This window comes from Zea mays, chromosome 10 (genome assembly GCF_902167145.1).
Source record: "Zea mays cultivar B73 chromosome 10, Zm-B73-REFERENCE-NAM-5.0, whole genome shotgun sequence".
Taxonomy (NCBI): Eukaryota; Viridiplantae; Streptophyta; class Magnoliopsida; order Poales; family Poaceae; genus Zea; species Zea mays.
In genome coordinates, this window is record NC_050105.1 from 20,998,387 (window position 1) to 21,009,618 (window position 11,232).

The following is an 11,232-nucleotide window of genomic DNA, read 5'->3' on the forward strand; positions in this document are numbered from 1 at the left end:
TCTTTTTCCAAAAATCCCCTCCCTCTCCCTCTCTCTCTCCCTCACCCTCACCCTAACCCTAGCGTCACCGCCGCCTCTCCCCTCCCCGGCGTCGCCGCCGTGCCGTCCCCCTCCGGTGAGGCTCCCCCCTCCTCCTCCCTCCTCTCCTCCCTCTCCTCCCCCCGACGCCCTCCCCCGCGCCCGGCCGGCCCGGCCTCGCCCTCGCCCGCGCCCTCGTCCGCCTCGGCCCCCGGCTCGGCCGCTCCGGCGAGCTCGGCTCGGCCGCTCCGGCGAGCTCGGCTCGGCCGCTCCGGCGAGCTCGGCTCGGCCCCGGCCCCGGCCACCCCGGCCGCCCGCGCCCTCGTCCGCCTCGGCCCCCGGCTCGGCCGCTCCGGCGAGCTCGGTTCGGCCCCGGCCCCGGCCACCCCGGCCGCCCGCGCCCCCGACCCCGCCTGGCTCGGCCCCGCCCGCGCCGCCTCTTCCCCGACCCCGGCGCCCGGCCGCCCCTCGCCGTGGCCTAGCTCCGGCGTCCCCCGCCCCCCGGCTCGGCCGCCTCGCCCGCTCGGCCCCGCCCCCGGCCGTTCGGCTCGGCTGCTCCGGCGAGCCCCGTCCCGCGCCCGCCCCCCCTCGTCCGCCCGCCCCCTCCGGCGAGCCGCCTCGGCCCCCCGGCGAGCCCCCGCCCCGGCCCCGCCTCGGCGAGCCGCCCCCGACCCCGCCTCGGCGAGCCGCCCACGCTCCGGCCCCGCGTCCGACCGCCCCCGCCCCGACCCCGTCCGGCTCCGGCGAGCAGCCTCGGCCGCCCCCCGGTGAGCCCGCCCCGGCTCGGCCGTCCCCGCCGCGCCCGCGCCCGGCTCGGCCGCGCCCGCCTCGGCCCCGTGCCGTCCCGGCCCCGGCCGTGCCCCCCGCCCCGCCCGTGCTTCGCCCCGCCCGTGCGCCGTGCTCGCCCGCCCGCCCCGGCGTGCCTTGCTCGCGTCGTGACGGCCCCGACGCGGCCTCGAGCTCGACCCAGCGTGCCTATGGCGCGTGGCCTTGAGCTCGGCTAGCGCACGGCCCCGACGTGCGCACGACTAGTTCGTGACGTGTGCGTGCGGCCTCGCGCGCGTGCTTGCGTAGTGCGCAGTGCCTCGGCACGACCCGTCGTGTCCCCGTCTACCCCCCCCCCGTGTCCTATGCGCGCTAATCACGTGTTTATATTAATAAGATAGGAGTCTCAATTTGGAAATTGGTTACATTAGTTAATTTGTATAACTAATCATCTATCTCATTCAATGTTATTCTACTAAAAGTGGTCACGTTTACATTAGTGCATGTAGCTAATTCTTTTGTTAGAACCAATTGGAACTAGAGCACGTAGCGTTGAGTTATTCGTCTACCCGTAGTGCATCTCGAGCATAAGCCTTAACCCCTGCGAAACCTTCCCTCGTTTCTTTCTAACAATGGTAAACTCATTATTGTATGTGATATTCTATGCATGTTTAATCTACTTGTTCTCTTGTATGGTGTATTGTTGGTTTCCTAATTTCAATGGATGGATGTATGTATGTGTGCACTCGCATAGAGAACGATCCGGTTGAAGAGCCCGAGGAACTCGCAGGAGAAGCCCCTGAGCAGCAGTCGGTTGGTGGAGGCAAGTGTCCCTTGACCTATCTCTGCCCTATTCATTATTTAATTCACCTCCCGCTTTACACATTTATGCCTAAGGATTGACTAGCTTTTGTTATCCATGTCCTTGTCTACCTATCTGGGTTGGATTATTATTGTTTAGCTTTATGCTATTGCTCAAACTCTAATCAATGAACATGATGAGATTATCTATGATACGCTGTTTTCCCTTCTCCTATTATGATGTTGTACTTGTGGTCTTCAAGGGGGCTCGAGCGGTTTCTCGAGTGCCTCTCCGTAAGGACCTGTTCTTTGGATGACCGCCCGGGAAAACAGTGCAACCATGAGGGTGGAATAGGGTGCCCTTAGCTGAATAATTAGAGGATCTGGGGTGTAGATCACTTAGCCGTCGTGCCATCAATGGGGCTCGGTGTATGCGACTCGCTCTGCCAAGTTTGGGTTCGCCCCTTGGGGAGGAGTGCGGTGCATTTAGGAAACCTAACGGGTGGCTACAGCCCCGGGGAATCTTTGTAAAGGCTACATAGTGATGCCCTGCTGGGTCACCTTGGTAATGATCAATGGAGAGTCATGATCTCTGGGCAGAAAGGGAATCACAGCTTGTGGGTAAAGTGCACAACCTCTGCAGAGTGTTTGAAAACTGATATATCAGCCGTGCTCGCGGTTATGAGCGGCCAAGGGAGCTCCAGTGATTAGTGGTACTTGATCAGAGATACTTTGGTACAGGTGGCTATGAGATCGATGGTTTTGGTTATGACTATGGTGCTGGTAAGTGGTATTCTTTCCGTTTGGAAAGGGTACATCGGGCTAATAACTTGGGTTAATGCTAAAACTTGGCTTTCTATTAGTAAATAATAATCTGACCAACTAAAAGCAACTGCTTGACTTATCCCCCACATAAAGCTAGTCCACTACGACGAGTTCTAGGCGTGGGTTAGCGGTAACCCCCAGTCGGCTGCCTGTGAAGGCCACGATTATCTACGTTTCTTTTCCGCACTTTGATTTATTGTAAGGACTATATGGACGTCTCAGACGTATGATGTAATCGACTACTATTTCCCTTTTAATACTATTTTGAGCACTGTGTGATGATGTCCATGTTATGTAACTGTTGTGTACGTGAATAGCTGATCCTAGCACGTACATGGTTCGCATTCGGTTTGCCTTCTAAAACCGGGTGTGACAGCGTGCCCCGCGATTGGATTAACTCGGATGATTTTCCTTATCTCGTGCGTGGTTATCCATCTAATCACGTGGGAGTTGTTGGCTATCTTCTAGGAATAGGTCCAGACCTCCTCCCCTATAAATATAAAGGGGTACAACCGATTGAGAACCCAGAACACATTCCAATCGAACATATCTACTTTATTTACTTTTCCTGCCCTAGGAGTAGATGTAGTGTAGTTCTAGTTGTAGCATTCCACATATCCACCCCCACCCCTATTCGACTCTACGTCCTCCGCCTCTATTCGACTCTACGTCGTCTAGATCTGTTCTGGGGTGGCCTGCCGACCCCAGGACAACCCTGTGATCTTTACCCCTTCTGAGGGGCAAGATCTACTTTATCTACTTCAATCAAGATCTTTTCCTCGAATTGATCTCTTAATTTCTAGGCGACTCTACGTCGTTTGGAGACGCCCCGGGTGACCTGCTGACCCGGAGCACCCTAAGGTCTCTCCCACAGGGGACGAGATCTAGGTCACACGAGAAGAAGAAGACGACCCTGTGCCATCGCGGACCGTCCGGCCCAGAGCTCGGACCATCCGGACTGCGCGTAGTGAAGACGTCGCTTCTGTCGCCAGATTGCGGACCGTCCGGCCCAGAGTCGCGGACCGTCCGCGCCCCCGTAGCGAGCACTGCCAGGCGACCCGTCGCAGACCACCGCCACTGTTCACCTCGCGGAGCCGAACCTGTCATACCCGGGTTTCAGGGGTCCAAAACCCGGGCGCGAAATAATCACCAGGTGTGCTGTGACCAAGTCTCACACATATGATGAATAGTGGTACAGAAATGAATGTTTACTATATAATAGGAGTTCTGTACAAAATAAATAAATAATGACATCATAAGGAGACAACGATCCAACAACCCAAAATTGTTTGGGAGACCACGGCATAGACCTCTCACGAACTCATCACAGCATCCTCCATGCGCCTCATCCTGCGGTACCTGTTCTTGACCTATGGGGGTGTGAGACAATAAGAGTGAGCTGTCACACCCGGTTTTAGAAGGCAAACCGAATGCGAACCATGTACGTGTCAGGATCAGCAATTCACGTACACAGCAGTTGCATAACTAGACATCATCACACAGTGCTCAAATAATGACATAAAAGATAGTTGTAACACCCGGAATTTGGGGTATAAAATTTCTTTTCTAATATCTACCAAATTCAGGTGTTACCCTATCTTTTCTATGCTTTTCTTTTCTTTTGCCTAAGAGTGAAGAATTGTTTTGTTTTATATCTACGTGTAAGCCTAGTAAATTAAAACTCTATAAGTGCTTTGATTGTCGCATCATGCTGGAGCATACTTTCACTTTGTCTGATGAGTGATTTTGGGGAGCATTCATTTAATTAAGAATTCAAATAGGAAAAGAAAAGAAGAAGCCTCTCTCTCTCTCTTGCCCCTTTGGCCCAGCCTAGCTCGGCCTACCCCAGCGCCCCGTGGCCCATTCTCGCACGCAGCCCACCCGCTGCCCAGTTCGATTTTACCCCCCACGGCCCAGCTCGTTCCCCCCATGCTGCGCCCAGGTCACCAGTCGCGGCCCAGCCATTTCCTCCCCCACCCCTCACCTCTCGCGCGCGGCCCAACTGCCCCGCAGCCCAGCACGCTCTCGACTATGCAGCCCCCCGTGCGCGTCGCCCAGGCCTAGCAGCCACGCGCGCTCCCCCCGGTCCACACTGCGCGCCCCCTCCCGCAGCCCACCAGGAGCAACAGTGGACGCGATTTTTTTTCTCCAGCCAGAGCGTCACGTCGTCCCTGTTCGTCTTCCACAACGCGATCTTCTCGCTTGAACCGCCCACAACGCGCTTCTCTTGACCGTTCTTGCCCAGCAACGCGACGCCCACCCCAGCCCCACCTCGCGAGTCCCTAGCACCGGTTTTCTTCCCCCGGGTGCCGTGCACCAGCCTTCCCTGCTCGCTCACCGCAGCAGCTTGCGCGCTCGCCCCAGCCACGACGCGAGGATTCCTCGGCAAGGGCACCATTTGAACCCTCACGTTCCCCTCACCTCGCGATTCTCTCTCTCATTCTTGCACAACCAGCCTAGCTCCCTCTCATGCTCGCCTCTCCGCACAACTGCCACCGTCGCACCGCATGTCCACCACTCGCACTGTCGCGTCGTCGCCTGCTAGAGCGTCGTCGAGCTCGCGCTCGTCGCGTGCGTTCGTCATCGACGCGTCGTGCCAGCCCAACCTCGATGCGCCATCACCCCCTGCCTCAAAGATCCATCGTTCGCTGCGCCGACCCCTTCGGAGCTCGTCCCCAACATTCGTGTCCTCGTCCGTGCCACGCCTTGTCCCCTTTACACTCGCCGTCGTCCGAGGTGAGCACCTTGTCATTGTGTACCCCGTAGATAGTCTACCCGTAGGCGTCTACCCCCCCTTGCGCAAAGGTCCTCGTCGCGCAGCCGCCGCCGCGCCACCCTCGCTGTGCGCGCGTTCGTGCCGCGCGTCCGGTCTGCACATAATTAGCGTGCTGTAGCGCGCGCCGCACGAGATGTTTCGCGCGTGCTGTTCGCGCGCGTTATTAAATTGTTTTCATTTATGATCACTTATGTTATTTAGTCACCTGTGTAGCTGTTAAATATTAGAATATCAAATTAATCGAAACTAAGCAGTTGCGCTAGTTTATATTTTATAAATACCCGCTAATATAATTATGCATTTGTAGACACCTGTTAACGTGATTGTACCGACTTAAATGTTATATTTTATATAGAAACAACATAATTTAGTAGTATTTGTATGTCGCGTCGTTATTGGCCGCGAATTGTTAATTAGTTATTCAATATATAATGCGTCGTAAACCTGTTTTGACTCGTTTCAGTCGCACTAACTCTGTAACAACGTCACACTCATATTAGTAACACTATTTCGTCGCGGCACAAGTTTTAATTAATTAATTAGTCAAGTAATTGTTTAATCTGTTGGTTATTTCAAATAGCTTTCTGGTTAAAACTATCTTACAGTTTCTACATTGTGCCTTTATAAATTCGTGTTAACATGATTAATCCCATGCTTATATATTTTGAATTAATATTTACTTAGTGTAATCACGACATCCGTTGGTGGCTCTCGTGTGTCGCACGCGTGGTTGTGTGCTGTTCACGCGCATCGTCACATGTCATTTGCTCATGGTCACACGTGGTTGCGCGCGCTTTCCGTGTGTTTCTTCGCACGTGACGCGTACTGTTTGCACGTGTGGCCCTCGCCGTTGCCGTGTTGTTCGTGCGTATAGTTCATGCGTTATTCTCGTGTTGTCGCGCGTCGTTAATGCGTGTCGCGCGTGTGGTTCGCACGCGTCGTCACACGTTGTTTGAGTGCGTCGCGTGTGCCACTTACTCTTGTCGCTGCCTTGCCGCGCATCGTTCACACGTATCTCGCGTGTCGATGACTCGGGTCACACGACGTCTGCTCATGATAATAAGTTGTTTTCGCTTACGAACACTCACGTTAATAATGTTAATCTGTTGGGTCATATATTTTAGATACTTAACTTAAGGATCGCTCGATTAATAATATGTATTAGATTAGTATTCTAATTAGATTAAATGTGTAGTGTACAACTTAGGCTTTTATAATAAATATTAACATGGATAATATTAATTTAACTACTTTCTATTTATTTAACATTCGTTTAGTACAAACATGTCACCTGTTCAGTTATTCTCTCCTGTCGCGGGTACTGTTTCGCACGCGGTGGCGTGCTGCTTCGCGCGTCATGCACGTGTTGTCTACGCGTTGTTCGTGCGTGATGTGCTCGTGGTCGCGTGCTGATTCGTGCGCGTTCGCGCCCGTCGCGCGCGCTGTTTCGTGTGTCGTCAACGTGCTACGTCGCGTGTGTCCGCGCGTCGTTTGCACGCTGTCGTGCTGTTTCACGCGTCATAAATTCGTCTCGCTTAGAATCTCCCATTTTAATTAAATTACTTAATTAACTCACATTGTTGGTGTAGCAGATTAATCGAACTAACTGATGTATAATATTTATATTTGATCAAGTTTGAACTAAAAGTTATAGTTAATACTTGTTTAGTGTTAACGCGCTAACTTCTCATCTGTCGCTTTGAATTCGACGTTTCTTTCCCTCGCGTGGCCATACAACCGAGCTCTATTTTATGATGGATATTTTTTTTATAACATTTGACCTTGTATGGTGTAATGTTCTTATGCATATATATATGTTTGTCTGCTTGTGCTTGTTCGTCTTCGCTTCGCGTTGTGATTATATCGCGATTTGTTTCTGCGCTTCGAGGAATCGGCGATCAAGCGTTGGTGACCAAGTGATCAAGCTCTCTGAGTTCTATGAGGTTGAAGATCCTGAGCATCTATTTGGTGAAGTCAAGTGTCCTCTGACCCATTATGTCCTATCTACTTATAATTCACTGTCCCACATTACTTAATTGAAACCTAAGGATTGACTAGCTTTTTATTTACCTTGCCCTTGATTACCTTTTGGGATATTATGGTTAGCTTCATGCTATTGCATTAACTTAATCAATGAACATGATGTGAACATTTATGATATGATACTGTTATCCTGACATTGTGGATGATCTTGTGATATTTTATGGGGACTCATGCCATTTTCTGTGAGTACCTCTCTGTAAGAACCTGTTCGTGGAGTGACCACCCGGATAAAAGTGCAGCCATGAGGGTGGAATGGGACGCCCTTAGCTGATTAATTAGATGAACCTGGGGGTATAGTTGGCTTTGTCGGAGGGCCGTCAATGGGGGACGGGGCGTAGTGCTCGCTCTGCGAAGGTTGGGGTGCAGAGGTTCATTTGATTTGGTTTTGTTAGTCACCCACCTTGGGGAGGTGTACTACGTTTGTACGACTGGCGAAACCTAACGAGCAGCTATGCACCAGGGGAGTCTTTGTAAAGGCTACGTAGTGATACCCTGCCAGGTCACCTAGGTAGTGGTCAATGGGGATTAGCTCTCCCCGGGCAGAAAGGGAATCATGACTCGTGGGTAAAGTGTGCGACCTCTGCAGAGGGAATGAAACTGATATATCAGCCATGCTCACGGTTATGAGCGGCCTTGGGATCCTCTTTGATTAGAGATACTTGATCAGAGATGTTCGGATTACAGGTGGTGATGAGAATGATGGTTTTGGTATTGACTACGGTAATGGTAAGTGGTATTCTTTCCATTTGGAAAGGGTACGTTTGAGTTAACAACGTGGGTTAATACTAAAACTTGGCTCTCTCTAATAGTAATAATAATTTGACCAACTAAAAGCAACTGCTTGACTTACCCCCACATAAAGCTAGTCCACCTCAGCCAAATGGGACATTTGCTGAGTACATTGATGTGTACTCACCCTTGTTTTCACAAAACACCAGGTTGCCTTTGGTGCAATCTATGATCAGGTAAAGAAGGAGAAAAAGGCATCGAGGCGAATCTCCAGGAGTTCCAGGACTTCGACGAGTTCGAGGATTAGGCTAGCGACCTCCCCCAGTCAGCTGCCTGTGGTGGGTTTATTTATGTTGCTACGTTTCGATTCTGTGTACTTTGATTCATATTATGTAAATGACTCTAGTCTGTAGTATTATTAGTTACTTTTTATTGTTATTCGAAGCATTGTGCTATGATGAGTCATTTATGTAATCGCTGTGTATGTGAATTTCTGATCCTGGCACGTACATGGTTCGCATTCGGTTTACCTTCCAAAACCGGGTGTGACATAAGTGGTATCAAAGCCTTGCTGACTGTACGATCGCTGACCTAGAGTAGCATTGGCCGTTTTAAGGACTTATTGATTATTACTTCACCTCATCCTTGATTCTTCTTCAAAATATTAGTCACCTCGACTAATTCTATGTTGTGCTCCTATATGCCCCCTTGCCAAATGTATTTCATTCTAGTATGATCTATACTTCTCTCAATCTATTAGATCTGATCTCACTCTTGTGCTTGCGACACCTTTGTAGATGCCCCCTGACCATAACCTTCTTGTCTTTTAGGATTCTTTTCTCTTCCATTATTAAATTAAAATTGCTACCATGTGACCATATCTATTCCATTGGTATTGACATGCTCGTATCATTGCATTTTAATACCCTTATCCCTTGATTCAAAGTACTTACCCTTGTACCTCTACTACCTATTTAAACAGTTCAGTTTATGTGTCCATGACATTCCTGTCTTTTGAGATCCCTTCCTATTCCATTGTTAAGTCGTTATCTTTCAACAATTTATATTCCTCTGGTCTTAGTATGCTCATATCCTTAGAGTCTTGCATACTCCTATATTTTCATGTATGCTTATCTTCATACCCCAACGTCTGTTTAAGACATTTCAGTTAACATGCCCTTGACCACCCTTGTTTCTTAATGATCCATGAGCGGTCATTTTATTTTGCACATCCTTGGTGATCTCGTTAATTCCTTATAACTTCCCTTAGTAAAGAAATTTTACTTCAACCCTTCTGTTGGAACCTCACTTATCTTATCCTTGATTGTTTTCTTCACTTCGTCAGTCTTGCCTTGACTCTGTCCATGGTTATGTTTTTCATCATTATCACCTTTACCCTTATCACCTTTATATATTGCCTTGATGTTTATCTTATTCCAGCCCTTTAAAATCTCCTCTTTTCATCTCAATTTGAGATTTACCTATTCTTCCCTTGGTCGTATCCTCTTCCTTGTCACTTGCGAGTTTTTAACTCTGTCCTTTATTATGCTCCGGTTGGGTATTACCTTTACCTTTCTTATCTCTCGATCTTACCTTAGTGATTACACTATGTCCATTCTCTAAAATCTCCAATCTCCTATTTCAATTTGAGAGCGGTGTTTTACTTATCTTACCCTTGGCAACATCCTCTTCTTTACCACGTGTAAGCTTGGACGCAACTCCATTCTTTATTGTACTCATACCACTGGCTCTTCAATGCCTCCATCTTTTCTCTCATATCCTTGTATGTTATCGCCTTTGACCCTTGCGTTATTTTTGTCTTCTACCTAAATTCTCACTTTAAACTTATTCTTTAAAAGCCTCCCCTTTCCTTCAACCCAGTTTGGGAGCTGTGAGTTACCTACCTCTCCTTTAATTTCTTTTCTCTCCTTGTCGCCTTACAGGTTATGTCCCAATTCCATCCTTTGATGTGTTTTTATTTGATATCACCATTCCCTGGTCATCTATCGATCTTGCCTTGATAGTCACCTTTATGCCTACTTCTTAAAAATCTCCTCTCCTCCACCTCAATTTGAGAGTGGCACTTTACCTATCTGGCCCTTGGACGTACCCTCTCCTTTTCTGTTTGCAGGTCATGTCTTAACTCCATATTTTGTGGTACTTATATCCTTTGTCTTATACCTATTTATCTCTTCTCCTACATCCTTGTCTGCTATTACCTTTAAAACCCTCGTGATATATATGCCCTTGCCTTCCTGCTTACCTTGAATCTACCCTTTGAAGCCTCCTCTCTTCCATCCATGTTTGGGGATAATGCCTCATCTGCTTCATCGTTGACTGCTCCCCCTTCTTTGACACCTTGCAAGTTTTGTCTAAAATATATCATTTGTCATGTGTTTGCTCACTATCACCCTCACTCTTGGCGTCCCTCGATCTTTACCTTGATGCGTATCCCGCCCCTGCATTTTAAAGCCTCCTCTCCCATCTCAGTTGCATAGTGTTGTCTTACCCATCCCGCTCTGGGTCGTTCCCTTTTCCTTTGTCACATTGTAGACCTTAGCTTTTGTTTGATATCCCGCTTACCCTTGTAATAACTAGATCTTGACTTGATACTTATCTTAGGTCTGCTTTCAGAAATCTCCCCTTTTCGATCTCAACCCGAGAGTAGTGTTCTACCCACTATGTCCTTGGTTGATTCCTTTCCCTAGTCGCTTACAATCCTTGCTTAAACTCCATCCCTTATTGTGCTCGTGTCCCTATCCTACACGTCTTGTTCCTCTCCTTGTCCTTCAACAACCATAGAGAGTAGTTTTTTCCCTTTTCAAGGAAGACCACCATTTAATTAAAAGGAATGTATAGCCACGAGATGTTTTTTGTTGTATGCTTGTGATGTTTGTCTTTGTGTGATGACTTATTTGCTTCTTTGTGATGAGTGTTGATGTGATGTGGCCCTTAGTCCGCAATGACATCAGTTCACTAGTTGAGTGCCATAGAGTTAAGTAGTTGGGTTCTCCCCCCTGCTCTCTCTAATCTGTCCATGCTTACCTTTTCTCGCTATTCTTTCCTCTTGCACCTGTCCATTTGGCAACCTCCAACTCCTCCAAATCAGTCAAGATCAGAGTCGGCAACATCTTCACCAAGTGCACATCGATGCTCTTGTTAAGGGGGTTAGCCGCTAACCCCAATGAAGACAATGCGATCAACATCAACCAACAAAATCAGAGTGGCGCAACGAAAGCGTGTGTGGGTCCTAACCCACAGGTCCAAGAGATCCT